Source organism: Bubalus kerabau, chromosome 6 (genome assembly GCF_029407905.1).
Source record: "Bubalus kerabau isolate K-KA32 ecotype Philippines breed swamp buffalo chromosome 6, PCC_UOA_SB_1v2, whole genome shotgun sequence".
In the NCBI taxonomy this organism is placed as follows: domain Eukaryota; kingdom Metazoa; phylum Chordata; class Mammalia; order Artiodactyla; family Bovidae; genus Bubalus; species Bubalus kerabau.
Window position 1 is genome coordinate 2,131,852 of NC_073629.1, and position 27,707 is coordinate 2,159,558.

General features: G+C 39.5%; 1 protein-coding gene across 2 annotated transcripts in view; it reads right to left on the bottom strand.

Annotated features, from left to right (window-relative positions):
* Positions 1 to 27,707, bottom strand: part of POU2F1 (POU class 2 homeobox 1) — a 399,485-nt gene that overhangs the window by 223,905 nt on the left and 147,873 nt on the right. The window lies entirely within an intron of this gene.

Here is a 27,707-nt window from a genome sequence, read left to right on the forward strand (position 1 = left end):
TGCCCAGAATTTTTCCCAAGGAAGATTTTGATTTTGCCTCAGATATTTCCATGATCCTCCTCTATGAGCAGGATTTAAATTAGTAACTGTATCCTGATTACATATCTTAACTTTCATAAAGGGATGTCAAACCTACTTACTGTAGCTATCTGCTGCAATTTATGTTTCTACCCTTAATGTACAATGTAGAATATGTGTACTTCTTAGAGAATGTATACTGAAATCTTTAAAAGTCAATGCTTATCAGAAAGCTCAATATCATTGATGGAGAACTGATAGATATATAGCCCATGGTCCCCTCTAGTTCAGGGTCAGCAAATTTGTGTCACTACTCTTATATTGATATAATATTATAATATTGTATACTGATATTAAGAAGAGGTGGAAAGAATACACAGAAGAACTATACAAAAAAGATCTTCATGACCCAGATAATCACAATGGTGTGATCACTCACCTAGAGCCAGACATCTTGGAATGCAAAGTCAAGTGAGCCTTAGGAAGCATCACTACGAACAAAGCTAGAGGACGTGATGGAATTCCAGTTGAGCTATTTTAAATCCTGAGAGATGATGCCGTGAAAGTGCGGCACTCAATATGCTAGCAAAATTGGAAAACTCAGCAGTGGCCACAGGACTGGAAAAGATCAGTTTTCATTCCAATCCCAAAGAAAGGCAATGCCAAAGAATGCTCAAACTACTGCACAATTGCACTCATCTCACACGCTAGCAAAGTAATGCTTAAAATTCCCCAAGCCAGCCCCAAGAATCCTGTAACTTGCATCAAACCTGGACTGGCAATTCATTTCTTATGAGGGATGGTATGGGGAGGGAGGTGGGAGGGGGGGTTCAGGATTGGGAACACATGTACACCCATGGCAGATTCACGTTGATGTACGGCAAAACCAATACAATATTGTAAAGTAATTAGCCTCTAATTTAAATAAATTTAAATTAAAAAAAAATTCTCCAAGCCAGACTTCAACAGTACATGAACCGTGAACTTCCAGATGTTCAAACTGGATTTAGAAAAGGCAGAGGAACCAGAGATCAAATTGCCAACATCCACTGGATCATTGAAAAAGCAGGGGGGTTCCAAAAAAATCTACTTCTGCTTTATTGAGTACGCCAAAGCCTTTGACTGTGTGGATCACAACAAACTGGAAAATTCTTCAAGAGATGAGAATACCAGACCACCTGACCTGACTCCTGAGAAATCTGTATGCAGGGTAAGAAACAGCAGTTAGAAATGGACATGGAACAACAGACTGGTTCCAAATAGGAAAAGGAGTACGTCAAGGCTGTATATTGTCACCCTGCTTATTTAACTTATATACAGAGTACATCATGTGCAATGCTGGACTGGATGAAACACAAGCTAGAATCAAGATTGCTGGGAGAAATATCAATAACCTCAGATATGCAGATGACACCACACTTATGGCAGAAAGCAAAGAACTAAAGAGCCTCTTGGTGAAAATGAAAGAGGAGAGTGAGAAAGTTGGCTTAAAACTCAACATTCGGAAAACTAAGATCATGGCATCTGGTCCCATCACTTCATGGCAAATAGATGGGGAAACAATGGACACAGTGACAGATTTTATTTTCTTGGGCTCCAAAATCACTGCAAATGGTGACTGCAGCCATGAAATTAAAAGACAGTTGCTCCTTGGAAGAAAAGTTATGACCAACCTAGACAGCTTTTTGAAAGGCAGAGACATGAAACTTTGCCAACAAAGGTCCATCTAGTCAAAGCTATGGTTTTTCCAGTAGTCATGTATGGATGTGAGAGTTGGACTATAAAGAAAGCTGAGCACCTAAGAATTGATGCCTTTGAACTGTGGTGTTAGAGAAGACTCTTGAGAGTCCCATGGACTGCAAGGAGATCTAACCAGTCCATCCTAAAGGAAATCAGTCCTGAATATTCATTGGAAGAACTGATGTTGAAGCTGAAACTCCAATACTTTGACCACCTGATGTGAAGAATTGACTCATTGGAAAAGACCCTCATGCTGGGAAAGATTGAAGGCAGGAGGAGAAGGGGATGACCGAGGATGAGATGGTTGGATGACATCACTGACTCAATGGACATGAGTTTGAGTAAACTCCGGGACTTGGTGATGGACAGGGAGGCTTGGCATGCTGCAGTCCATGGGGTTGCGAAGAGTCGGACACGACTGAGAAACTGAACTGAACTGAACTCTTGTACTGTCTATTCCAAGCCCCTAGACACCTTCTTTAATCACTTCTTAAGCCAAGCCTTGACTGTTGCTCGTGTTTTTTCCAACCTGTGCCTCAGGCAGTCATTGGCATTTCATCAGTCTTGGCATTCAGAATGAAATCCACTTCTAATTCCATCTCTAGGTATTCTTAAAAGCCAAACTGTCAGAGAGCAATGCACTTAAAAACAGTCATTTTGTTCCCTTGTAAGATTCTTTCCTAGAATTATGCTTGGACTTGTGTCATCAGCCTACATTAAAATTATAAGGAGGAAAACAACCAAGGAATGTATCATATTTACTGTTAAGAGTGTTTTTGGCATGTTTGTTTCCTTTCTGAGGATTTTTTCTTGGTATCTGAAGGGCCAAGGTGAAGTAACTTGCCCAAGTTCATACAGTAAGGAACTAGGAGTTGAATGAAAGACTGCCTGATTCCATACTGTCTCTAGGACATCAGATCTGCTCTGTGCCTTGGCTGCCCTCTGCCTCCCCAAGCTGCCTTCTACTGCATCTAGACATCCAGGCCTTTGCTTTGTTTCCATGTTTCTTTCTCTATTTCCCCTCCTGCATTCATTGATTCCATTTCTGCCCTTTCTATTTTTTCCCTGTCTCTTCCTATCCTTCCTCATAAGCTATTTCTAAATAAACTCTTGCATTTACTCCTCTACTTATTATAGTCTGATATCTGCTCCAATCATTTTCCTGAAATTACTTTATTAGAAGTTACTGATGACCTCCCAACTGCCAAATTTGGTAACACTTCCAGTTTTCATCTTGTTCCATCTCTCAGCAGTTGGGTAACAGTGATGGTTCCTTCCTTCTTAAAGCCATCCGTCTAAATCTAGCTTCAATGACAAATTTGCTTTCCATTGTTTCCTCTTATCTCTCTAAACACATCTTGGTTTTCCTGGCTGGATCCCTCCAGTCCTGACCTCGCTCCAATGTCAAACTATGTTTGTTATATTTCTTTCTTTCATCAGAGTATAAAATATTCAAAGGCTGGACTATATTGTCCTCATTATTTTTTTGTTCTCTTTTTATGCTTTATGCTATAGCACAAGCCTAGATATAGTCTATGCTTAGCAATTTTTAAAAAACAATTTTTACATACTTCCTCTTATATTTTAGTGGCCATCCAATGCAGCTAAGAAGACTTTATTCTCTCACAAGCATTCATCAAGTACCTACCATGCACTCGGCGTTACTCTAGGCAAATATTTCCTTTAGTTTCTTGGAACGCCTTCAGGAGTACACATTTAATTCAGTTTTTCAACACCCAAGTCTACCTCTATAACTCTATATCTTATCTACTCCAAAATGCACATTTTTTTCACATTTTAAGATGTTTTAAATCAAGATGCATCTTACAAAGTATATAAGAAAATGTGTCATAGTTTAATTGGCAGCATTTCTTAATGGTATATTAAATTATAGTACATTTTACAAGCAATGACATATTAAATTGACGAAATGTGATACTGTGTATAGAAAACAAAGGTTTAGAAACTTTGTTCTAATGTTTAATCATCCAAGAAATATTTAATTATCCTGAGTATGCTAGAGTTTCTAAGGCAGGAAAAGAAAGGTTTTAAAGGAGTTTTCAACAATGAGGATTCAAACAAAAGGAAAGAGAACCAAAAAGGAACGGGCCCCAAAGCAGTTACCCTTCCCCTGAATGAGGAATAGCACATGAGTGGGTCTGCCGCTGTGGGCCTGTTGGGCTGCAAGCCAGGAGGAAGGCCGTGGTGCTGGGACTTTAGCACCACAAAGAGAAAGAACTAGAACTAGGTTCACGGCTTGAAGCATCTTTGCCCTCCTCCCGCCCACCACATACACACTTTTTGTAACTGGTGGTGTTTTGTTATAATTTTATCTTCCATAAATCTTATATAAGTCATTTTATATAGATAGATTTTACATAAATAAAAAATCAAAACTACAGCATTTTATGATATAAAACAAGGAGTTCTTATGTTTACACCATTTCCCACTTCCTCTCCTCTTTAGGAAATCATTTTTATTTATTTGCTGCTTATCCCTCTAAATCTCTTCTTACAACCACATAAGTTCTTATTTCTCTCTCTTTCTTATACAAAATATAGATACCACGTGTACTGTTCCATACCTTGCTTTTTTCATATATGTATATATCCAGAAAATTGTGTCGTATCAGTATTTGGAGATTTACTTACCATTTTTGTGGCTGTGTGTACTTCATTGTGTGCACAAACTGTGGTTTACTCACCCGTTCCTCTCTTGCTGAACACAGGCTATTTACAAACACTTCATGTTACTCACAATCTTCTACCTATGACATTTTATACTCCTTCTTATACTCATTTTATACTCACACACCTTTATAGATGGAAGCTGAGTAAAATTGCTGCTTGACTGCTGCCTGGAACTATAGCTTTATAGGAAGATGAGAAGTTAGTAAAGTAGGACGACCAAGGCAGAGCCTTGCTGCCCAGAAGTAAGTAGAATTGCTCCCTGGATTGTTCTAGTGTTGCAGGAGCCTCTAAGAACCATCAGTACATTTAGTTATGGACCAAAATTTTAGGAGGTGGTGTGGTGTTAACTACAAAACTATTAAACAGCCAAAGAAAGAGACTTCAAAACAAATATGCACATGTGTATGCATATAAATGTATATATTAAAAAACCAAAACAAATGTGTGTATTAATATATATAATATTTCAAGTTGTTAATATTAAAAGTAAAATTATGTGTTAATTTATTTAAAATTACATTTAGCTTATATTAAAGCAATTTATCCACTTTTTAAAATTGGATCTATATCTCAATGGGCTTCCCTAGTGACTCAGATGCTAAAGAATCTGCCTGCAATGCAGGAGACCCGGGTTCGATACCTGGGTCAGGAAGATCCCCTGGAGAAGGATATGGCAACCCACTCCAGTACTTTTACCTGGAGGATTCCATGGACAGAGGAGCCTGGCAAGCTGCAGTCCATGGGGTCACACAGAGACAGACATGACTGAGTGACTAACACTTTCACTTTTAATAGCTCTGGAAGTAGAAGTAATAGTCAAAATATTAAACACTTGGTATGGTGCAAGCATGGATGGAACAGAACAGACAACCAGCCCATCAGAGTAGACGCCAGCTATGCCTTACCTAAGTTTCAGCTGAGTTTCAGCCCTGTCTGTAAAGGCCATCTCATGAAACTTTTTATAGGACACTGAGGTGTAAGGAGATTTAATACTCCTCTAATAGAGTTAAATGCACAAAAGAAAGAGATCTCTGCCCCGTTTGGCAAATCACGGACCTCAGTGCTTTGGAAACGGGACCAGCAGCACCAATCAAATGCAATAGCAGTGTCTAGAGAGGGAAGCTTATAGACAAAAGGGCATAAGATGGGGGCTGCCTCCGGTAACTGATCAGATGTATTTGAGAAGGGAATAGAATGTAATCCTTAGGTGACTTCTGGCATCAGCCAGATCTGAGATCCATCCCATTCTCCTTCTCACTCACTGTTTAACCTCCTGCCAGAGACTTGAATGCCTTTTACTTTAGAGTCTCCTCTGGAAAATAAGGGTTGCAGTACTCTCTCCATGGTCCCTGTTGTTGCAGGTGGTGGGAAGATCATGGAACATACCCACCAGGTCCTGCCACTCAAGGGGACTAGTCCTACATGAGTTGACAAGGTAAGAGCCAGCAGCATGCGAGCCACACAAGTCAGCATCTTGGTCATAGCCAGGAATAGGGAGAGAACAAACTGGGATTTATTGAGCTGTTGTGCTTCTCTTTCATTTCACTTCAGATCTGTGGATATCCTGCCAGAGATAAAAGTACAATTCCTTTCCTCAAGAGAACTTTAGGTTATTGGGCATTCACCAGTGTGGGTTAGTATACAGTGTGAAATCCACATAAATCAGGGGATCTCAGAGTAGACGCATCTGACAACTCAGACACGAGTTAGGAGCCAGTGGAAGGAAGGAAAGGGGGACACTTGAGCAACCACTAGCTTCCTGGCTGGGAGTTGGAAGGGCCCTATAAAGACACACAAGAAGGGACCTGGGGCAGGAGGTAAGGACAAGCACCCTATCGGTACAGGCCTACAGTTTCTAAATAAATAGAGGGCTTGTGGGATGGAGAAAAGTGCTAAAAATACATTGTCTCATTTAAATAGGATGCCACCCTTGAGAACGAAGCAATATTTTCATTACATGTTCAGAGGAACCGAGGTTTATTCATTTGGGAAAAGTATATGTATAAATATGAACACTCACAGAAAACATACATATGTACATACATAGAAATTCCCATGACAACCAAAGAAAAAAAAGGAGTTGAGGTTCAGAGAAGTTTAGTAACTTGCTCAGAGTGACACAGGCACTTAGAGTTGAGCCCAGGACCACCTTACATCTGCTTTTCTCACTCAGCCAGGCTGCCCCAGCTCAGGAGAGAAAACCTAGGGCTTCTGCCAGATAGTTCTGGTTTCTATTTATTTTCTAATCTATTTCATATTATGATAATGTTTTCCTGGAATTGGATGATATAGTACTAGGAATTGAAGATGTTTATTCACTACGAAGATTACATATGTAGACTTCCTGTCATAATCAAGGGGAGTTGCTCACATCAGTTATGATTTCCAGTCTTCTCTGTATATGATAATGCTTATTTTAGGAAACCTGTTTTTACTAAGCCTTTTGATCCTCAAAAGGAAAATACGCAGAGGTGGGACAATGATATAGCCTTCTGATATTTATTGAGTCTGAGTCTATCTAAAATTAGTTTACTAGGAAGCCTTGCATATGATGAATGGTATAGTATTTAAATGAAGCTGTGGATGTTCTCCCTTGTAATAAAGCAAATTACTCAAACAAAATTGTTTTGTTTCATTTCTTCATGCAAAATTCATGTTTGAATTTCATCTAGGTCTTAAAATTTTAAATTTCCATAACAAGTTTTATGCATTATTATATTTTATACACTACTGCATTATGCTTTTGAAACTGATTGTACAATCTAATTAATTCAGAATATTAACTACAGTTTCCATAAAATAAATAGGGTAATGTTGATCAGGGTGAGATGGAGGTCCAAAATCAACTCTTCCCCTCTCCTCAGGATGTCAATTACATGTTCACTAAAACCCAGTTCTCTGAAGTCCTTCATCCAGTAAATTCAATTTGGAGGAATACAGCCAAGACCCAAGGTTCATCTAAAATGCCTCAAATAAATTAATTTCTTAAAGACTTGCACTTCATTCATAGGCAAACCTTTCTGACCCTCTGTCAGAAGTGAGAACCCAATTTTTTATGCTTTTTTAGTTTTTAGAAGAGTCATGTAACTTCTAGATCCAAAGCAGACTAAATATCAAATTAAAATGATGGGGGTAAAGAAGATTCTTAGAAACTGTCTCCCTGAGAAAAGCAGCAAGTGTCTGTTGACAGCCTAATAACAGTGGAATAGAAAAAGACTACCAAAAGTGGATACAAGAGTTCAGAAAACATGGCAGTCCAGGTGCGATGTATTTTAGGGAAGTACGGCCCTGCATACCTCAGGACCTTATCCCGTGTGTGTGTGCTCAGTTTTGTCCAGCTCTTTGAGACCCTATGGACTGGGCCCACCAGCTTCCTCCGCCCATGGAATTTTCCAGGCAAGAATACTGGAGTGGGTTGCCATTTCCTACTCCAGGGGTTCTTCTCAACCCAGGGATTGAACTTGAGTCTATTATATCTCCTGCATTGTCAGGTGAATTCTTTATACTGTGCTACCTGGGAAGCCCCAAGACCTTAAAATACTATGTGCAAAATGTCATCAATGTTCATCATGACTCAGAGATACCAAGAAATGGTTAAATTATTCTTTGTTTCTGCTTCAGAGAGTAGCAAAGTGTACAGTATATTTTGGCAGGCTTTCCATCAGAAAGATTAAAATGTTGCAAATCTTAAACAGCTGTGTCAATCATTTGGAAAAAAATTGGCTCACTTGGAATACCATGTTCCCTAACAAGTGAAATAAATGAGCATCTTATTATATATTATAATTGAATCCTCTTTCATTTGTTTAAAGAAAACTACATAAACCGTGTTGATATATAACTTTAGGTGTCTCAAGACCCTACTGTCCTATGGGCATAAAGGAAGTTAAATTATGCACAATAACCCCGAAGTTCCTATTCACAGCACCAATTCTCATTACTGTGAGACAGCATGTGCTATTCGAAGTTGGCCTTTCGTGTTCCTGTCTGTGCCGAGTCCCCCTGCCATTCTTGCTAGTGAGGAGCAGGCAGCTGCCCAGGGCTGTCACAGCCCCAAGCCTCTGGGCACACCAAACAGCTTCTGGACCCCCTGTGATCTCGATTGCTAGTGTGCATTATACTGTTGTGTTGAAATCTGTCAACCAGCCCAGAAGCGTCCCTGCTTGTGCTCCAAGTCCTACTGAATGACTTAAGAAAACTGCTCTTTCAGCTTGAATTATTCCTTCTCTCTTGAGCCCTGGCTGGGGAACAGGCACCATTCTTAATTCACTTTCCCCTCTCTTCTCTAGCACAGTATCTACCCTAAACGTCCTCGAAAGCTTCTCCCCAACACTCATAGTAGTGAACACAGGTTCCTGGGACTGCCAGCTGATGGGTTCAACAGACACACTGTGGAAGCTGGCTTTGGGATTCCGTTTGAAAATTTTTAATTCTGTTTTTTTAAAGGGCATTAAATGAAACAATATTTTTTAAAAATCATAAAAACTTTCCCTGAAGCCAAATCTTATTCAGAAATTCAGTTCCCATCCCCACTTTCCCCTTTCCTGGGAGCTGCCGTATTTGTTCAAGCCACATAGTAGCCTCCTCAGGCTGAGGGCTGTGCCTTGGTAAAATCTGACCTCCTCCCCCATTGTTATTTCATTCGCCAATTGGATTCTCAATTCATTCTTCACTGTTTCACTATTCATCATTTCACGGAAATATTTTAAACCACTATTAAAAAAGAGTTACATTTTTAAAAAGAGCACACCCTTGGGCGCCAACCTTTCCCACCATTGCTGGCAGTCCACATTTTATCTCCACCCAACAGGACTCCAAACTAGTTCAGGAGTGCATGCAACTCAGGAATGCAGAACTTGGACATGATTTGGTGACGGGAACTCACTCCCCATGTGCTCACTGGGCATGGAAATATTGACTCTATATTTGGAGAATCCATCCTATGCAGGAATCTTTCTCTAAAAACCCTCATGTTGACTTCTTTTGTATCAGGATTTGATGAAGACAGCCAGACAGATTAATTGAGAAGAACAAAACTTGCATCATGACATAAACTCTAGATAGTTTTCTAAGTAGCTTTTGCATAATTATTTATACTGATTAGAGATACAGTTGAATTAGTATAAACTGACTCCATTGTTAACTCTTTGGAAACTCCTCATGATGTGTAATATGTAAAAGGAGAAGCATGTATTAATATTAATATCCTGATTCTATCTGGATCCTCCTTATAGTCTGACAGACCCATGTTTGATCTCCTGGAGAGCATGTATTAATCATAACCAGGTAACTCAAGACTTAAATATTTGAGTAACTTTCAATCTCTTTGTTGGTTATTTTGAGAAGTGCTTTCTCAAGATATGCTCGTTTTACTGTTATATTGTCTTATTGATCTGTGCATGTGGGCTCAGTTGCTCAGCTGTGTCTGACTCTTTGCCACCACATGGGCTGCAGCCTGCTAGGCTCCTCTGTCCATGGAATTTTCCAGGCAAGAATTCTGTCATGGGTTGCCATTTCCGCCTCCAGTGGATCTTCTTGACCCAGGGATCAAACCCACTTCCCCTGCATCTCCTGCATTGCCAGGCAGATTCTTTAATTTTAAAAATATTAAAAAAATTTTAAATTATGAAAGTATAATAATACATTTACAGGAGACTTGGAAAATATAGAATTAAGTTACATATAGTTCCCCTATATATTACAATTATTTTTTAAGTGGATAAACTAAGATTTTTTTAGGTGGAGTTTCAATATCAAACTCTCAAAAATTAATAGAATGGATATATATAGAAAAGAAGAAGGATATAGTAGACCTGAAAAGCACCATGAACCAATTCAATGTAATTAAGATTTATGCTTTGGTAAAATCTGACCATATGTGACAATTTTCACACAACAGTAGGATACAAATTCTATTCAAGTACGCATAGACTCTAAACTAGGAGAAACTGGAACATATCCAGGGACATAAAACAAGGTGTAAAAATTTCATGGTCTAAAGGTATTGAAATCATACAGAGTCTGTTCTCTTATCTCTGTGGAATTAAGTTAGAAATCCATATCAAAAGATATTTGAAAATAACCCACATATTTTCAAGTGCAATGTGACATTTACCAAGAGAGATTTTTCACTTGGCCATTGAAAGGCTCAACAAAGACTAAAAAAGGGCAGAAGGTAACTGCAGAGAAGAAAGCATTTAAATAATAAATTAATATCAAAGATACTGTAAAAGCCCCACGTTTTGGAAATTGAATGTCCACTTTTAAATGATGGGTGTATCTAAGAAACCATAACAAGGGAAATTAGAGAATATTTGTAATAGAATAAAAGTGAAAAGAGAATTTATCAGAATTTTTTGCATGCAGCTGAAGCTACTCAATGCAACTAAACGCAGTGTGAAATCTTGAATAAGGTACTTTAGTTAATAATAACTGTTTCACATGCTAATTTCCTGGTTTTTTTTTTTTTTTTACAATATAGTATTTCTTTATATTCTCAGAATTGGATTAGCAGATTCAAGCCTCATTCAAAAATTTTAAAATCATTAAGATAATAAACTTTTTAGGCTTGCTTAAGCAGTAATACTGGATGCCAAAATACCCGGAAATACATCAAATTTTTGAGTGATGTAAATTAAAAATCTAGCATTCTTCTAAGTCAGACAAGTAGACTCAAAATGTTATAAATGTTTTAGCTAGGCAAAAACTTGTAAGTTTTCTAAAATATGTATATTATGTCACACATACTACTTATATATATGTATACACAAGCTTTTCTGCTATGCTTGAGAAAGGCTTGAGAAAGAACAACAAAAAAGAGAGAAACTGGAAAACATAGCTAAATGAAATGAGAGCACTGAATGTGAAATAGAAAAAGCGACACAAGCTAAATGAAAGTTAGAGATCCTCATATGGCCTACTTGTTTTTATGGCAGGTGGATTCTTGACCCCTGAGTCACCTGGGAAACCTGTCTTATTGATCTGTAGGGCGGGCATTATATATGAACTTTTTGTTGGCTAGATGTAGTGTAAATATCTCCTTCCATCCTTGTATTTGCCTTTTCACTCTCTCAGTGATATCTTTGATGAACACAGGAAGTTGTAAGTTTTGACATAGTCCACTTTGTTAATCTTTTTTTTTCCTTATGAGTGGCTAACCATCCCAGTTTGGCTGGAACTAAGGGGTTTGCCAGGACATGGGATGTCAATGCTAAAACAGGAAAAGTCCAAGACAAGCCAGAATGCTTGGTTACCCTAGGCTGGGTGGTTCGTATTGTTTTGAGGCGGGGAGGGATCCTGTCAGGTCACAGCTGTATTTTCCAATGTTACCTTCCAGAAAGTTTATTGTTTTTATCTTTCATATTTAAGTCAATCTTCAATCTAGAATTGACTTTTTGTGTGTGGTATAAGGCAGAGGTCAACCTTCCTTTAATCCCCTATGGATACATACCGATCAACCCAGCACTATTTATGGAAAAAAACCACTTTTTCCATTGTTTTGCAGTGATACCTTTGTTGTAAGTCATATGTCGTAAATCAGTTGTGTGGCTTTGTTTCTGGACACCTTATTGTGTTCCATTTCTCTATTTATGTCTCTGTGATATTGTTAATATTAATATTAATATCATGGTATTTGACAGCATAAAGGTCCTCTATCTTCTTTTTCATTAAGATTGGCTTGGCTGTTCTTGGCCCTTTGCATTTTCGTATAAATTTAAGCACCAGACCATTGACCTCCTGAAAAAAATGTGTCAGGATTTTGACTGAGGTTACATCAGATCTCTCAATAACTTTGAGAGACATCTTCATAAAACTCAACATTTCAGTTAGTGAAAATATTACATACCAATATATATTTATGCCTTTTATTTCTCTCATCAATGCTTGGTACTTTTCCTGAATAACCTTTTAAATAAACACATTTGGGGCCCCCATTCCAAGCCTAACAAATTAAAATCTCTAGGAATGAGTTGTTGTTATGACCATGACTAGCTTGGTACATATTCTCCAGGCTTGATTCATGAGACTCATATAAATGGGTATGTATTCCCTTGAGATTGAAGTGCAATTGCCTTAATGCTCCTAACTCACAGTTGGTGCAACGCCTGTTGTCCTGCTTCCCTCAATACAGTATTACAGATTCCTGGGACCTTCTGTTCTCATGGTCTCTTCTGACACTTGATCTCTGGATCTCACTTTTATCCCACTGTTACTGTCTCTTCTTCTCTTCTTCACAATGTAAACAATTCATGGACCCCATGGGGGAACTGAACCCCTTTGCCTACTCGCTTTCTTTATCATGTATTTTGAATAGCTGCACTCTGTACCCTCTGCATATCTCTGACCCACCTTTGCACATCCAAAGATACACTTACAAGCTCTGATAAAACAAAAGACATCTATTCTGTGTCTCACATTTTAGCAACAAAGAGTAGTGAGGATTTAAAGTTTCTGTTTTTCTTTTACCACTCCTGCTTTCATAAGTCTTTCTAAGTAGAAGGGACTAATTGGAAATGATTATTCCCCTATGTATAAAAATTATTTTAGAATTATCTCAACTTTCAGAGGTAAGCTTCTTATATACATATTTACACAACACATGCATATAGATCAATGTGTTTACATTAGTGTGTATATGCATATATATGTATATGTGTGTATGTATATACACACACATTTAAATATATTTTTAAACTAGTCTTCATATTGAATTCAGTTGCAATCATTTTAAAAGTGATTCTCCTATGACTCTCAGGTATACAATCATGTTATTGACCCACCATAATAATTTAGAAGAGACAACATTGAAAGAAAAAACTATATACCCTTAGAAAAGTGATGAGCTCTTTCTAACTTAAAGCCGCATGCCTTGCACTTTTATTTAATTTAATAAAAAGACTGAAAAAGATCCCTACTTGGCTGCTTCTTTAATGGGTCTAGATATTCATAGTTATTGACTGCAAAGTGGTCCTAATTTTTTCTGAGTTTATAGCATTTTTTTGAGGAAAGAGGAAAAAAGACATTTTCATGTAGAAAAAATAAGAAGTGGGGGCTGTAAACTTTTTATGTTTTTATAATGGTTCTTCCCCTGGAGAAGGGAACGGCTACCCACTCCAGTATTCTGACCTGCAGAATTCCATGGATTGTATGGTGTTGCAGAATCAGACACTACTGAGTGACTTTCATTTTCACTTACATTGGTTCTTCCATAAAAAGATTGCTTACCACAGGCTTAGAATTCAGGGATTGATTATATCCATTTAGAGGCATTTTTTTAAATGTACTCAACAAAATGCTCAAGAATGTTTCCCTTAATCCTTAGGAAACCCCACAAATTGAACAGATACTTCTGGACCTTAAGACTCTTCATCAAATGTTCATCTACAGCAGATCATTGCTTTTGGAGAAGATAAGTTTTGCTCCCAAAATGGGCTACCACAAAAGCAAGAATTGTGAAACAAGCTACTCTAAATAAACAGATTTTTAGCTAAGTTATATATTAGCAATCTTAACCTGCTGTGTACAGCTTGTACTCTCAGATTTTCCTTCTAGGATAATTAAATGTCTTTGCATTCCAAATAGGAGGGAAAATATGTCCTGACAATGAACTTGGCAAAGCGTCCGGTGGAAGGAAGAGGCATAGTGGTGGAGGCAAAAGAAAGGTGCTAAGGTTACAGTTTCAAAAGAAATCTAATCTTTATGGTGGAAATAGGAGACTTACCTGGATTTTGAGCATTAGAAGCCTTCTATATGGGGTGCTTGGAACTCTGACACAGATCATTCTGAAAAGTGTCACATATACATTTCCAGAGGGATTTGCATGATTCTCATGTACATCATCAAGCACCGTGCATGCTTCAAATCTTAGCACAGAGTTAGAAGTATGTTATTTTGAGTCATCACATTTTCCCCTTATTGAATGTCATCCACAAAGCATTAGCAGCTATTGAGTTATAATTCCCTCGAACATTTCTAATTCTTTTACATAAAAAAGAAATTGTAACATCTCATTGGTAAAGGAGGCAAATCTTAAAGAGGGAGGGCTTATATTCCAGCTCTTACCTTTGTTTCAAAGGAAGATGGTGATCCAAGGGAGTACAAGTGTTTATCTCTTGCCCTAAAATAATAATGTTTCTGACTGAAAATGTTTTCTGACTCTTAAAGATTACAAAACTTTTGCTAAAATAGAAAGTGAGTCAAAAGTCCCAAAGTACTCATTATAAACCAGTTTTCCACCCTTAGGAACTAACATTTATAGAGTACAACTTATGAATCATGGTTTTTACTTTTTATTTTATACTTGTTAAACTCATTTAGATTTTCCACAACCTTGAGAGGAGATTGATGGAGCCCACATCGTAGATGAGGAAACTGAGGCTCAGAGATGTTGAATGGCAAAACCAGTATTTACACCTTAAATGATGAAGTCAGTCTGCAAACCCAAGTCACTATGTCTCCCCAGTAGTTCCCCAGGCAGTCCAAGGTGATCCTTGCTCTGCATTTTGAAACCGCTTTCATTGTCTACTCTCACTTTAAAAATGCCAAGAGCATTTGGTGTATATCATTAGAACAATAGCTGTAGGCCTTGTTGGCAACATACAAACTTGTCAGCACCTCCTATATCCTGAACAAAATCTGCACAAATTTTCTGTAACAAGAGTAATGAACAGTGATAACAATAATAGCACCTTAAATTTGTACAACATAGAAGAGTTTACAAAGCACTTCTGTTTGGGGAAATACACTGAAACCTCCCACCCTGGCCAGCCACCACTGTAACCATTTGAGTGGGTTATTTTACTACAGGAGGTACTAGTAAGGAACGTGGAACTAACAAACCACCACTAACCTAAAGAGTTCAGGAAAGGTCAAAAGGAGAAGCCACGTGTCCTACCACCTCCCAGAATCCTTCTCACTGGCATCCGTCTTGGTTGAGCAATGCATGCACCACCAGGAGGGATGCTGAGTCAGAATGATTGGCCAAAGACAACCAGAAATGAATCCTATCACCATAAAACTGGAGACTGTGAGCCACGCAGCAGAGCAGTTCTCCTGGGGTCCCTTACCCCTTCTGAATAAAGTCTCTTGCTTTATCAGCATGTGTGCCTCCTCAGACATTTATTTCTGAGTGTTAGACGAGACAAGAACCCACTCTCAGGGCCTGGAAGGGGTCCCCATTCTTGCAACACTTTCACATGTTATCTCCACATATTGTAGATTGTCTGGACCTAGACTTTCACAACGATTTCAGCTTGTGTCAGTCCTAAGGACTGGTAGTATCTGCCTTGAATTCTGCATTGGAAAGGATCCTGAGGATCATTCCAGGATCTGTGGGAATCAGGGCCACCACTGAGTAGCCTTGTTAAAGGCACATTAGGCATATGTTTGCTGTCTCTTGTCTGTTCTAGTCCACTGTTTTTACACAGGAATAAGTGACTTCTTTATGGTCACATAATAAATGGTAGTGCTTTGCTGTGCTGTGCTTAGTCTCTCAGTTGTGTCCGACTCTTTGCGACCCCATGGACTGTATGTAGCCTGCCAGGCACCTCTGTCCATGGGGGATTTTTCAGGCAAGAATACTGGAGTGGGTTGCCATGCCCTCCTCCAGGGGGTCTTCCCAACCCAGGGATCGTACCCAGGTCTCCTTCATTGCAGGCAGATTCTTTACCATCTGAGCCACCAGGGAAGCCCGAATAAGTGGTAAAGCTGAAACCAAAGTTCAGGTTCCCCTCAATCTGTTGTCATTGCAATTAAACCATTCTGTATGTGAAGACAATATATAGTTTTGAGCTCAATAATGTTTAATCTAGATGCTTTCTCTAGCAAAATGCAAAAAAAAAAAAAAAAAAGTCACTTGTGAATAGTCACCAAGGAATGGCCTCAAGTATGCAAATGCTGTGGAGGGTACATACTACACAGGGGAGGCTACAGACATACTGAACTGTTGTCAGCTGTGTGTTGTTACCTAACTGATAATATCTGGAAAGTCTAGGAGCTCAAAATCCTATTTCAAAGGCCAAGGACCTCTTGATAGTGCCAATAGCATCAACATGACATTGGAAATCAAGCGGAGTCTCCAAGCTGGCACAGCAATAAGTGTGGCCAATCTTTTAGTTAATTTAACATCTCCACGTTCATGTAGCACTGTTTACAATAGCTAGGACATGGAAGCAACCTAGATATCCACTGACAGATGAATGGATAAGGAAGATGTGGTATATATACACAATGGAATATATCTCAGCTATAAAAAAGAACGCATTTGAGTCAGTTCTAATGAGGTGGAAGAAACTGGAGCCTCTTATACAGACTGAAGTAAGGTCAGAAAGAGAAACACCAATACAGTATATTAATGCATACATATGGAATTTAGAAAGTAATGGCAATCTTCTATGCAAGGCAGCAAAAGAGACACAGATGTAAAGAATAGACTTTTGGACTATGTAGGAGAAGGTGGGGGTTGGATGATTTGAGAGAATAGCATTGAAGCATATATATTACCACACATAAAATAGATGACCAGTGCAAGTTTGATGCATGAAGCAGGGCCCTCAAAGCCGGTGCTCTGGGACAACGTAGAGGGATGGGGTGGGGAGGGAGGTTGGAGGGGTGTTCAGGATCAGGGGGAACATGTGGCTGATTCAGGTCGATGTATGGCAAAAACCACCACAATGTTGTAAAGTAATTATCTTTCAATTAAAATAAACAAATTAATTAAAAAAAACCAAAGCTCTACATTCAAGACAATCAGATATTTGAAGAAGTTGAACAGTCACATAGAAGACACTCTAGTAAATGCTGTTGATAATGATAATAATTTAAAAAATTTAATTAGTGTGTGACTATGGAAGTAAAAGCAGAAACCAACTGTGTTCTTCAATAAAAAAAAAAATTAACATCTCCCTCTGGCTTATGACAAAAGCACTTCCAGCTTCTTGAAGAATTTTACTAATGCAGTATTAACACAATTTAGCATAAAAAGAGAAGAGAGAATTAGTAATTATACATATGCAAGCAGGAACACATATACAGCCTTTCAGAATCATGGCAAAATTTCCCAGGTTATTATGGCTTCTTCAGAGTAAAAGTGGCACAGGCTGTAAAATCATTGACTGCAAAAGACTTGTAAAGAATAGCTGTAGAGCAGAGAGACTGAACTGTCCCTAGTGTAGGTCACAGGTTCAGACGCTATGGCTGCACTCTCCTCTGTCAGCAGTGGTATCTTGGAATACAGAAGACAAGGAGGCACATGTGTAGTGAGTTCTGCCATCAAAGGCCAAACAGCTTCTCCTTCCAGCTGGGGTTACCTGCCTGACTATGCAATACCCAAGACTCAGGGCAGTTGAGTAGCAGAATACACCACCCCACCACTTAGCCCCAGCCACCTCTGAGAGAGCCGACAGGGATTTCTTATAGCTTTACACACTGCCTTTGTTGGTGGTTTCCAAGGTGACAAAGTGTTCTGTCCTTTGCTGTAAATAAAGACAGGAGCAAAGGGATCCAACCCATTCTTCCTCCTCTGTTAGCTTCTGTCGAGTTCAGCGGAACGTTTCTTACGAGGGGGATGTAAAAGCCCTGTTTCCTAGAGTCAGGCATTCCTGGGGCTTTGTCGTTGTTACTGCTGTCTCTTTGTTTTATGTCCATGTGGAACTTTGCTGTCAGACATGAAGCCTTGTAGCTGTCATCCAAAGCTCTCAGATTCTCACTCCTACTTCATTCCAAAATATCTCAGTAGGGGAGGAATACAATCAAATACTGTTGAGGATTGCTATCATACATTTCCAGTTAGTCACTGAACCAACCTCCCTGTGAGATGACACTTTCCCAAACCACTGACCCAGGCTTGGTTTGTGACGTTCTTTGGCCAAATGTGCTCCCAGAGGAAGTGAGGTATGCTGTGACTGAGTAAAGTTTTAAGAGCCATCTCATGACTGCCATTGCTGTTTTTTCCCTCTGCCTTGGGAAAGGGACTGAGATATCCAGGTGGGGGCTGCTCCTTCAGCCTAGATCCCAGAATAAAGCAGACACACAGAGCACTGCCACAACTAATCACAGCTTACGTGTAATAAGAGTGAGAAGTAAAATGTGTTTGTGAGCCCCTAAGATTTTGAACTGTGGTGTTGGAGAAGACTCTTGAGAGTCCCTTGGACTGCAAGGAGATCCAGCTAGTCCATTCTAAAGGAGATCAGTCCTGGATATTCATTGGAAGGAGGGATGCTGATGCTGAAACTCCAATACTTTGTCCACCTCATGCGTTGACTCATTGGAAAAGACCCTGATGCTGGGAGGGATTGGGGGCAGGAGGAGAAGGGGATGACAGAGGATGAGATGGTTGGATGGCATCACCGACTTGATGCACATGAGTTTGGGTAAACTCCAGGAGTTGTTGATGGACAGGGAGGCCTAGCATGCTGTGATTCATGGGGCTGCAAAGAGTTGGATGTGACTGAGCGACTGAACTGAACTGGACTGAATATTTTGAGAAATGTTTGTTACTACAGCATAACCTAGGAAAAACTGACTAATTAACTAGTGGTAAATTCTGAAAGAGATGGGAATACCAGACCACCTGATTTGCCTCTTGAGAAACCTATATGCAGGTCAGGAAGCAACAGTTAGAACTGGACATGGAACAACAGACTGGTTCCAAATAGGAAAAGGAGTACATCAAGGCTGTATGTTGTCACCCTGCTTATTTAACTTCTATGCAGAGTACATCATGAGAAACGCTGGGCTGGAAGAAGCACAAGCTGGAATCAAGATTGCCAGGAGAAGTATCAATAACCTCAGATATGCAGATGACACCACCTGTATGGCAGAAAGTGAAGAGGAACTACAGAGCCTCTTGATGAAAGTGAAAGGGGAGAGTGAAAAAGTTGGCTTAAAGCTCAATATTCAGAAAACGAAGATCATGGCATCTGGTCCCATTACTTCATGGCAAATAGGTTGGGAAACAGTGGAAACAGCATCAGACTTTATTTTGGGGGGCTCTAAAATCACTGCAGATGGTGACTGCAGCCATGAAATTAAAACGCTGACTCCTTGGAAGGAAAGTTATGACCAATCTAGACAGCATATTGAAAAGCAGAGACATTACTTTGTCAACAAAGGTCCGTCTAGTCAAGGCTATGGTTTTTCCTGTGGTCATGTATGGATGTGAAAGTTGGACTATAAAGAAAGCTGAGCACCGAAGAATTGATGCTTTTGAACTGTGGTGTTGAAGAAGACTCTTGATAGTCGCTTGGACTGCAAGAAGATCCAACCAGTCTATTCTAAAGGAGATCAGTCCTGGGTGTTCGTTGGAAGGACTGATGCTGAAGCTGAAACTCTAATACTTTGGCCACCTGATGTGAAGAGCTGACTCATTGGAAAAGACCCTGATGCTCGGAAAGATTGAAGGCAGGAGGAGAAGGGGACGACAGAGGATGAGATGGTTGGATGGCATCACCGACTCAATGGACATGGGTTTGGGTAAACTCTGGGAGTTGTTGATGGACAGGGAGGCCTGGTGTGCTGGTTCATGGGGTTGAAAAGAGTTGCACACGACTGAACAACTGAACTGAACTGGAGCCCAGTGAAGACAGAGCCCATAGCTTATGTTTTTTGGCATCCTTTGTGTCTTACAGACTTAATAGATACAAAATTAATGGTTTTATGTTGATAGTCTGTTGGTTGAGATGAATACCCACTGTCAATGACCTCCTTCAAGATTCTTGAATACAAAGGCTGAAGCCTGGAAAGAGTCAGATTCTGGACACTTTCCTACTTTCTTCACATTAAAGAATGTCATTAACAAACAAACAAATCAGTTTTGAATGCTGTACACACAATCTTGTTAATACCTAAATTTCTTTGTAGATTAAGTTCTCTCTGCTCTGATATACATAAAATGTCAGTTTTCATTCCAATCCCAAAGAAAGGCAATGCCAAAGAATGCTCAAACTACCGCACAATTGCACTCATCTCACATGCTAGTAAAGTCATGCTCAAAATTCTCCAAGCCAGGCTTCAGCAATACGTGAACTGTGAACTTCCAGATGTTCAAGTGGGTTTTAGAAAAGGCAGAGGAACCAGAGACCAAATTGCCAACATCCGCTGGATCATAGAAAAAGCAGGAGAGTTCCAGAAAAACATCTATTTCTGCTTTACTGACTATGCAAAGCCTTTGACTGTGTGGATCACAATAAACTGTGGAAGATTCTGAAAGAGATGGGAATACCAGACCACCTGACTTGCCTCTTGAGAAACCTGTATGCAGGTCAGGAAGCAACAGTTAGAACTGGACATGGAACAACAGACTGGTTCCAAATAGGAAAAGGAGTACGTCAAGGCTGTATATTGTCACCCTGCTTATTTAACTTCTATGCAGAGTACATCATGAGAAACACTGGGCTGGAAGAAGCACAAGCTGGAATCAAGATTGCCGGGAGAAATATCAATAACCTCAGATATGCACATGACACCACCTGTATGGCAGAAAGTGAAGAGGAACTAAAAGCCTCTTGATGAAGGTGAAAGAGGAGAGTGAAAAAGTTGGCTTAAAACTCAACATTCAGAAAACTAAGATCATGGCATCCGGTCCCATCACTTCATGGGAAATAGATGGGGAAACAGTGGAAAGTGTCAGACTTTATTTTTTTGGGCTCCAAAATCACTACAGATGGTGACTGCTGCCATGAAATTAAAAGATGCTTACTCCTTAGAAGGAAAGTTATGACCAACCTAGATAGCATATTGAAAAGCAGAGACATTACTTTGTCAACAAAGGTCCGTCTAGTCAAGGCTATGGTTTTTCCTGTGGTCAAGTATGGATGTGAGAGTTGGACTGTGAAGAAGGCTGAGCGCCGAAGAATTGATGCTTTTGAACTGTGGTGTTGGAGAAGAATCTTGAGAGTCCCTTGGACGGCAAGGAGATCCAACCAGTCCATTCTGAAGGAGATCAGCCCTGGGATTTCTTTGGAAGGAATGATGCTAAAGCTGAAGCTCCAGTACTTTGGCCACCTGATGTGAAGAGTTGACTCATTGGAAAAGACTCTGATGCTGGGAGGGATTGGGGGCAGGAGGAGAAGGGGATGACAGAGGATGAGATGGCTGGATGGCATCACTGACTCAATGGACGTGAGTTTGAGTGAATTCCGGGAGTTGGTGATGGACAGGGAGGCCTGGTGTGCTGCGATTCATGGGGTTGGACACAACTGAGCGACTGAACTGAACTGAGGGATTGAATATCAGCATTAATCCAATTCATCTGGGATCAGGTTACACTTTATGCTGACCGTCTTGTAAGACCCCTCGTGTATCTCATGCCTCAGTGACCAAAGTAAGTTATGACATTCGTTGAGTTCTTAAAGAAGGTAATGACTTTTCAACCTGCTGGCACATCCTTTCAAGCGCTTTTTCAGGAGTCCTGCTGTATGCCATAGCCACTGCAGTGTTTTTCATGAGCCTCAAAATAAGCTTGTTGAAATGAACAAGTGAATTAAGGAAATGCTTTAATACTGCAGGTGCTATTTCTCCAGCATAGGAAGATTAAGTTCCCACCACTATACCCTATTCTTTCGTAATCCAAATTGGTTTAACCCCTGTAATTTTCACTGCTTTTGAAGTAATTCTGTACTAATCGTCCTCCTAATTTCCCTGAGAACCTAAAGACTAGAAGTACTTGTAACAAGTGTTTTCTTATATTTCAACATTGAGTTGTTCAGTGCATATGTGAAAAGGGGCCAAATAACACCCAAAGGTATTACACCAATTACTAGAAGATAAACTACCAGATCTGTGCTAGGAAATTAATACCAGAGTCAGAACAAATCACTTGGAAATGAGTCACTTCCCTTTGGCAACTGAAATTGATTGAAGCAACGTCCCCCCACATCCAGTTACTCTCCCCGCCCCACTGCCCTGCACCATGCTTTTTTCTGACATTTCTTTCAAATGCCATTGAACACCTCATTTTGTCAAATTAGATAAATCCAAGCTGCCAGGATCATGTGACTTTGAAGTCATATGGTCGTATGTCTAGGACATTCTAGGACACTCCAATTTCATGTAACTTAAATCTTTTTAATAAAGACAATTTGTTAAATATGTAACTAAATATAAAGATATTTTATATAGCTTTAAGACTTCAAAATAGTTAAATTCACAAGTAAGAAAAGACTCTCAATTACCATTCAATTCAATTCAACCAATGTGTACTGACTACCCCATGCTATGCCAGTCCTTGAGTTAGGTCAAAGGGAACTAGAGGTAAATATGACATAATCCTTGCCATTATAGGATCTTATAAAGAAAACAATAAATTACAATTTGCTGATTTGTGTATAACAATCAAAAAATATTCCAATCACAAAGAAACATACAACTTTATTTAGTCTGAAGGTAGGCAGTGGCAGGGGAGGCCTCCTGAAAGAAGTGACTCCTTGGCTGGGTTTTGAAGGATAAATAGGAATTCATTATGGATCAGGGGATGAGCCCTGCCATTCCAAGCAGAAGAACAGCCTATGTATACCCTTGTTTAGGAAATTAGGATCATCCTGTAGCAATAAAAGGACCAAAAGACTAAAAGAGAGCTATTGCTGCTGCTAAGTCACTTCAGTCGTGTCCGACTCTGTGCGACCCCACAGACGGCAGCCCACCAGGCTCCCCCATCCCTGGGATTCTCCAGGCAAGAACACTGGAGTAGGTTGCCATTTCCTTCTCCAATGAATGAAAGTGAAAAATGAAAGTGAAGTCGCTCAGTCGTGTCAGACTCTTTGTGACCCGGTGAACTGCAGCCTACCAGGCTCCTCGGTCCATGGGATTTTCCAGGCAAGAGTACTGGAGTGGGGCGCCATTGCCTTAGCCTAATGATATTTATTGTACGTCAGGAATATTTCTGGGTTTTAATTTTGGCTTAAAATATTCTCTAGTTAGTGTCAGTTGGGAAGAAAATTTATTATTTATTATTACATTTGTTTAAAAACTATGTACAAACCACGTCTTGGATGTTTGTTTGCTGGTGATGAACAAGGAAGATCATATTTTCTAATTCTTGAAAGAAACCATACATCCTGGAAAATAATCACATTTAACCATTCAAAGGAGAAGACATCTCTCAGGCATCTTCAGTTATTCATATAGCATGCATACACTGGATGGCCACCATGAGCAAGATGCTTGTTGGGCTTTTTTTGGGGGGTCAAATGCTACGTTTTATGTGACGTTTATGCTACATTTTCTTGTCCTTGAGGAATTTCTTATCCAGAAGAAAGGAGGGATGCCCTGGGAGAGATGATCTGGGTCTCTAGATTGGCGTAAAGACCTTCCACATTTCATGAGATGAACAGAGAAACATTTGTAGGCAGCTGTTTGGAGATCTCCAAAGGTCTTGAAAAGCTTCTCAGCTCTGTTCCTTCTGACATGACGGAGAGGAAAAGGCAGATTCAGCACCAGTAGGTGCTCACTCAGTTTGCAGGAAGGACAACAAACTCCTGTCTCTCTGTGAGAGCCTCCTAGAAAGCTGCCCCAATGCAACACTGGCTACAAAAGAACTCAAGAAAAAATTGTCAAATTATTGGCCACATTTCCTTTTCCCCCGCTTCCATCTTCTGGAAGCCCAAGTCTCCTCTCAGCCCATTTCACTCCCTGCTACCTTTCACTTCATTTCACCCCTTAGCTGGGATATTTTTAGAGCCTGAACACAAGCCAAACATAGCCTGCTTTCATGCCACGCAGTGAATGCCATGAGTGGCTTCCGAACTGAACTGAAAACTACCTGCTGGCACGGTCAAGACAAACCTAAAAGGGACAGCTTGGCTGGGTGGGAATCACCGGTTTGTAAAATCACACGCACATTTTCTCTTACAGGACACTTGATGCACCCGCTATTTACTCTTAAACTTTTTCTGAAAAGGAAAAAAAAAAAGTTTGCCCACAACGTTAAAAGGGTCATGGGGAGAGGGAATAATTAGAACATAATTTAGAGTTTGCAGGAATCCCATAGTCCACTAGCTGGTCATGATCTGAAATGTAAAAGAGAGTCTGAAAGTTTGGAGAAAGTTTCTTCTGGGTGGGAAGCATACAACAAGGCCTCCTGATCAAAAAGCCAGTCTTCTGCTGTATAAACCCAAGTGAAAGTGAAAGTGTTAGTCACTCAGTTGTGTCCAACTCTTTGTGACCCTATGGACTACAGCTGGCCAGGCTCCTCTGTCTATGGAATTCTCCAGGCAAGAATACTGGAGTGGGTTGCATTCCCTTCTCCAGGGGATCTTCCTGACCCAGGGATCAAACCCAGGTCTTCTGCATTGCAGGCAGATTCTTTACCGTCTGAGTCACCATAACGACCTCTATGCAGAGAAAATGTGCCAAAATAATACCTTCAAGGAATGTCTTTGAGAACGGGAAAAGAAATGAAATGTCTCTCATTGAAGACAAGAATTAGGATGATCTAGTTATTTTTATGCTTTCCCCTCCACTCCTATATAGTATATTCCTAAAAATCTGCCTGGAAAATTAGACATGTACTACAGAATAAATGGACTTATGTGTAAAATGAGAGTTATACACACATTTTCAGAGTATTAAATGCATCCTAAAGACCATCATTTTATCCCCCCCACCTTTTTAGATAGAATCTTAATGATCTATTTTAAGCATTTTATTCTGCTGTTTTTTCCTCTTTCTTTATAATTCACTATATTTGTTTACATTGACTACATTAAATAAGTCTAATTGACATCTGTCTTAGGCCAAAGATTGACCACATAATGATTTTTATCTTCGTCTCAAGTCTATTAAATTAATGAGAGCCTTGCTTCCTATCACAAATAAAAGCACTTTCATTCTGTTCTCCAGTCATTGAAAAGCTTTTCTTGTGTATTAAAGTAAAACATGTGTGTATGTATATTCAATACTACTGTAAATTTGAGAAGTTAAAAGTATATCCATAAGTCTCATTCTTCCCATTCCAATGCCTGTTCCTAGAACCTTTTAGCTGTTTCTTCTGATTTTTACTTTCTAAATATGCTTATACTGCCAATTTTTTTTCAAAATTTTTTATTTTGGACATTATTTATTTACTTCTAATTGTAGATGTAGATAGGATTTAGTTTGGATTGATGAGGATTTTAGTTTCCTTTATCCTTATACCACCTCACTTAGAGCTATGACAGTGTTATTTTTTTTTTATTAAATCAACATTCAAAATTATAGTAAAAAATATAAAATCAGAATTGACATTTTTATTGCTAGGTGGGCTTCTCTGGTGGTTCAGTCAGTAAAAAACCCATCCACCTGCAATAAAGATCTCCTGGAGAAGGGCATGACAACCCACTCCAGTGTTCTTGCCTGGATAAACCCATGGACAGAGGAGCGTGGTGGGCTGCAGTCCATGGGGTCGCAAAGGGTCAGACACGACTGGGTGACTAAGCACAGCACAGCACAGACCCAGGGCACAGTTAAACCACTCAGTCTACTTTGATTATATTTATTATCAAGTACTACTTTCCTTTTTCTCCTAAAGTAAATAGTTATCTTATTTGTTGTTTGCTTAGTTTTCCACGAAATTATTACTAATTAATCCCTAAACTTTCTAAGAGGAACATGGTACTTTTCTCAGTATGATCAGCATCAGTAAACTTAACGGTTTTGTGAGGCTGTCACCACCCTGTCTGACCTGCACTGGGTGCTCCCGAAGCTCACTTAGTCTTGGGCTTGTCTTTGCCAGCAGCCCAAAAATCCCTCTCACTCCACTCCTGTGAAATATCCCCTCCTTCCTTGAGCCCCCATTTTCCTCTTCCTTGACCTATCCCCTCAATTTGGGCAGGGGAGGGGGGAGTAGGTTCCTGAGAAAGAGTACATTCAAAATACTTTTACGTTTTTGAGACCTCAGTCAGTCTTATTCCACCCTCTAACTTAATTGAATATTTAGCTGGGAATATTTAGTGGAAATAATGTTCTCTCAGAATTTTGAAAGCATTGTCCTAATGTCTTCTAGTGTCCGTTTTTCCTTTTGAGAAGTACAATTCCTAATTCTTTGAACCTTTTTTTTTTCACCCTGGAAACTTCAATCTTTCTTTCTTCCTGTAGTATAGGAAGTGTATTTTCGCTTTTTATGTGTGTGTGTGTGTGTGGTTCTTCTTTGATAGGTAAGAAGTGGATTTATCAATATTTAGAGAGAAACATACTCCACAGAGTGTGGACCAGGACATTTTATTTTATTATTCTGTTGATGATTTCCTCCCCTTCGTTTCTTCTTCTTTCTCTTTTTAAATTTTTTGTATGTTGCAGATTAATCTAAATTCTTGACTTTTCTCTTCTACTTTCTATTTGTTTCTCTTTTTTGTTCCATTTCCTGAATATTTTCTCAACTTGATCTTCCAGCTTTTCTACTGGACTCTCGATGTTTGATATATCAGTTGTTTTATTATTAAGAGATCTTTCCTGTTTTCTAAATGCTCTTTTTCTCTAACATCATATTCTTCCTTGATATATACAACGTCTTTTAATTTGTTAGAACATACTGCTCATACTTTAAAAAAAATTTATTTCTGCTTTCTGCATTGTCTTTCTTGTTAGATTTTTGTTTTTCCTGCCTTTGTTGTTGTTTTGGCTTTCAAGTTATAGGATTTCCTTGACTCGGTTAGTCTATTCATATTTAAGAATGAGGCACTAAAAATCTGATTGGAAGTTCTACATGCATCGGCAGAGATTGTTAATTATTGAGTTAACCATGGTTGGTTAGTTGCTAACTTGTGCCTGACTCATCACAGCCCCATGGACTGTAGCCCGCCAGGCTCTTCTGTCTGTGGGATTTCCCAGGGAAGAATACTGGAGTGGGCTGCCATTTCCTTCTCCAGAGGATCTTTCTAACCCAGGGATTAAACCTGAATCTCCTCCATTGTAAGCAGTCTCCTGCATTGCAAGAGGATTCTTTACCAACTGAGCCACCAGGGAAGCCCACAGGAGACCCCAAATGCCAGTGTCTATAGGTTTGTTTTCTTGGGATGGTCAACTAACTCAGAAGAGAATCTTCTCAACTTCTGGGAGTGGTGGGAAGGGCCAAGATGTATGTTTAGCTGTCAACACCCTGGAATTCAAGTAAAGAATATGGGGGTCCTTATCATTTCGTAGGCTGACCTTCAGTTAATTCCTCTGTTTTCAGTTTGGTGCCTTCCTCCCACCTCTAGCAGTGCCCAGTGTCCCTAAGCTCATAGTCTCTCTGCTTCTACCTGTAAGCATTTCTCTGCTGTTGGGGTTGGGGAGAGTTGCCTCACAAC